Below are 4,543 nucleotides of genomic sequence, written 5' to 3'. Positions count from 1 at the left end.
CTACGCTCTCTGTCCGCTGCTGTGTGTGTGTGCGCGCGCGCTCAATGCTAACCTGTGTGTGTGTGCGCGCACGTGTCTGTGCGCATCGGGGCGGAACTCCGCCGTGCGCGATACAGAGATCAGAGAAGTGTTAACGCGACCATGTAGAGACAGAAATGACAAGCTGTCATGTGGATAATATAAATAAAATACGGCCGTTTAGTTTGTTTAATAACAGAACAAGGTGCAGACCTGGGCCCTGTTTCTTGTACTTGGCTCAACAAAGTCGAGAAAATGTTCTATTATCCAGCTTAAATTAGGGAGATGATTGACATCATGCTAACTCTGTTTCTCCACGGAAGATCCGTGCTGAAACGGTCTCGTTAATTCTAACCAGACGTCAGTCATTTGGATAAATGCGCGAGCCCGCTCCTCTTCAGAAGGGATAATAATTGAGCACTGACACCACAATGTTCTAACAGTACAATGCCAAATAAACTCAGAGGAACCCTTTTTATTTCTCCGCTGAGAAGCAGGAGATGACCATGAAGGCATATGAGGAATTCATTACCTTAATCATTCACAGCAAACGCGTTGCGAATATTCGCAACCCGTTTGCAATGTTTTCGGTGTGAACGCAGTTTAACAGCGCCCCCGCTGCGAGACATAAGCGTCGCAAATAGTTAAATGCGTCAGTGTTGGGAAAATGAATCGACACATTTTAAGTGCTTCATCAACCAACTCAATCAGATTATATTTATTTAAATGTATCTGCTGGCAGTAGTGTGTAGATATATGTACTATATACACCCATGTATGTGTAGATTACCATATAACTAGGAGTTTGAATATGTGTATAGGCGGATCTGTATGTATGTATTATTCATAATCAGAAATAATAATTATGTATGGTGTACTAATAACACTGTCATATAACAAAAAAATTATCAGATAGAATTATAATGCCGATATTATTTTAGTATAGAAATATTAGGCACCTTTTAGGCATGTGTATATCACAAAACAGGCAGAACAAGAGATATATTTAATTGCTCAAAAAAGTTACGATGGTGCCCCCTGCAAAACAAATACACATTCAACTTTTCCCAAGCTCGCCGTGGGTGCCCTTCTCAGTGGCGAACTTTGAAGCTTAAAAAAGATGGCCTCAAAAAGACAACAGGAGTCAGGGTCAGAAAAAAGGAAAAGAAAGAAACTGCGAGATGATGGGCTACACGAATAGCCAATCAGAAAAACGTATCTGTTGTATCTGGGTGAAATGTATATTCATATTATAATCTAATTCATATTAGATTAGATGTATCAAATAGTTGATACATATAGGGTGAGAGCACCTTGGCTGCATGCCTTCAGTTTTAAATGTTCATAATTTTTTCAGTATAAGATTCTTTGTTTGAATATTTTGTCTCTTTCTATACTGATCCTTTTTCGTTGTATTTCTAAATTAAAGCAGGCTCTATGCTGAGATACGATACAACAAGGACAAGCACGTGACCAAGACGATGATGCAGACGAGGAGCAACCGTCTTGCAGCTCTGTAGACTCCACAACACCAAGCCCTGATGATGATCAACAACCCTCAACCAGCAGTTTAGGGACAGATCTGCAGAGAACCACCACCTCTGAAAGTCCTATCATTGAGAGTCCATCAGCAGGTGACAATGTAGAGACCTGTGTGCCCCCTCCAACTGATCCTGTTCTTTGGCCGCCACAAGTTTTAGACGTGGATCATGTTGAAATAGTACGAAGAGGTCCATTTAAAATCCCATCAGATTTAAATTTTCCAAGGGGACTAGATGGCAGGGCGTTTCATTGTAGCATACAATTCAAAACACTCAAATGGAGAGAAAATCATGAGAAGTTGGCTTGTTTACTCGCAACAAAGCAATGCTGTGTTCTGTTTTGCGTGTAAGCATTTCAGTTTGAAACCTATAAAACTGACAGATGAGGGCTACAGTGACTGCACTGTCCAGTGACTGTCCAACATAAACAGTAGATTGAAGAGTCATGAATGTAGCTCAGACCATGTCCAGTGCATGTTTAAATGGAGAGAACTGGACATGCGTTTACATAAAAATATGACAATAGACCACCAGGAACTGACATGGCTGGAGGCAGAAAAAAGAAGGTGGCGAGATGTTCTCAAACGCTTACTTAAAATAACCCTATCTCTTGCCTCAAGGAATTTGCCATTTAGAGGCTCTTCACAGTGTCTGTATGAGCAAGACAATGGCAACTTCTTAAAGGGAGTGGAGCTTTTAGGCAGTTTTGATGCTGAACCACCTGACCAAGATAACCGACGAAAGCTCCCGAACGCATTATCTTGGACAGCAGACACAAAATGAACTGATCCAGATCATCTCCACCAAAGTATAACAAACAATCCAGACACAGATTCAGGAAGCGAAATATTTCTCAATAATTCTTCACTGTACACCTGATATAAGCCACAACTGGCCTGAACCTGTCTACTGTCCTTCTCGACAAGTTGAAGGAATTCAACATTCCGTTTGATAATTGCCGCAGACAGGCCTATGACACTAGCACAAACATGAAGGGGAAGAAGCAAGGAGTTCAGGCCCGACTGCTACAATGTAATTCGAGGGCGTTGTTTGTTCCTTGCGCAGCTCATCCAATGAATCTTGTCATAGCTGATGCTGCCACGTCGTCCAGGGATGCCACTGGCTTTTTTGGCTATTTGCAGAAGCTATTTTGTTTCTTCTCAGGACCTACACAGCGATGGAGCATCTTGACAAAACACATCAACCTGACTGTGAATCATGGAGTGATGTGAGGTGGGAGAGCAGGCGTAAGAGTGTCACAGCTGCCAGAGCCAAATTAAAGAAATCAGAAATGCGTTCATCGAGGCTAGGGAAACAGTCGCAAAAATAGAGGCTCAAGCCCTGGCAGAAGAGGTGGCCTCTTTTAGATTTCTGATCTGTTCTGTTGTGAAATTCTTTCGACCACTAACCAAGTAAACAAGCTTCTGCAGACTAGTTCAATGCAGCTTTACATTGCTGTCAGGCTCATTGACAATGCCAACACCTCCCTCTCCAGATGCAGGCACTCTGGGTTTGCTGAGGCAGTGTCAACTGCCAAGGACCTTTTGTGAGGCCATGAACATAGAGCCAGAGCTCAAGGAGAAAAGGCTCAGGAACACAAACAGGCAGTTTGCATATGAGGCTGCTGACGAGGCCTTCAGTGATGCCCTCAAAAGGCTTGAGGTAACATTTTTCAATAGTGTTGTGGACTCAGCTTTGATGTCACGGCAGGAGCGTTTTGAGACCATGACCCAGGTCAGAGACAAATTTGTAGTGCTGCTTGATTTCAGCAGAGTGGACGGAATGTCAAAGGAGGACTTACAAAAAAACTGCATTGAAATGCAGAAGACACCGACTGAGAAAGGATGTTCTGATATTGATGGACTTGAGATGGTTCAGGAAATCATCAACCTTCCACAACTGCCGCCACAGACAACTGCCTTGGAGTTGCTCACATTTCTCCATGAGAAATGCCTTCAAGAGGTGTTTCCAAATCTCTGGGTTGCTCTTCGAATCGCATTGACTCTCCCTGTTACAGTTGCCTCTGCTGAGTGAAGTTTTTCAAAACTAAAGCTCATGAAAAAACATACTTGCGTTCAACAATGGGGCAGGAACGTCTAAGTGGTCTTGCTGTCGTGGCTCAGAGCAGTCATATGATGACCTAATTAGTGATTTTGCAGCGAAGAAATGCAGACGTGTGCCTCTATAGAGCCTCCCAAAACTGGTGGAAATGTTTGATCCATACAGAATAGCATTATGGCTCTCAAAAATTATGTCTTTGTTTTATTTTGATAATTTGGTCAAAGAGGATTTTGCACTTTACTTGAATGTGTGATTTAGCTGTTGTGACTTTTCGTCCTCTAAATCTTTGTTTTATTTAAGAAGATTGACTATTATGTCATGTAATTTATGTGTTTACTGAAGAAAAGTTTGCACTTTCAAATGTACAATGTGTGTTGGCTTGGTGTTAATAAACTGTTTAACTGGCAGAAACAAACTTTTTTTTTCCCGGGGGGGGGAGGCGCACCATGAAGGAGTTATGCTTTGGGCACAAAAATGGCTAGCAGCAGCACTGTCTGGCGCTATCGAGAAAATTACATCAGGGGAGGCGGGGGGTAGGGGAAACACTGTTTAGGGAGAGGCCCAATAGGTAAGGCGACGTGCCAGATGGTATGTTCCCACAGATCCATCTGAGATGCCGTCATTGGAAACGGTTTTGTAAAGGGCAGGTACTTTAAAAAAAATCCATGGCAGGTGATTGAATGAACCATTTGCCAATCAAACTCTTCCTGAAGCAGTCGTGAGAGAAGCAAAAATAAATTTTTCGTCGAGAAAAGCCTTCAGTGCCGTTCTGTGACGCAAAACGTATTAGGAGCCGCTACTGTTGGTTTGAATAAACAGTTGCCTCTCCGCGTTGTCACAACACACACACACAAAACTAGCCGTTGCTGCCAGCAGGTCCCCACAGCATGCGGAGTGGTCCAGGGCCTGTATCACGAAACTTT

Source organism: Taurulus bubalis (assembly GCF_910589615.1).
Source record: "Taurulus bubalis genome assembly, chromosome: 2".
Lineage (NCBI taxonomy): Eukaryota > Metazoa > Chordata > Actinopteri > Perciformes > Cottidae > Taurulus > Taurulus bubalis.
Note: the sequence above shows the minus strand (reverse complement) of the source record.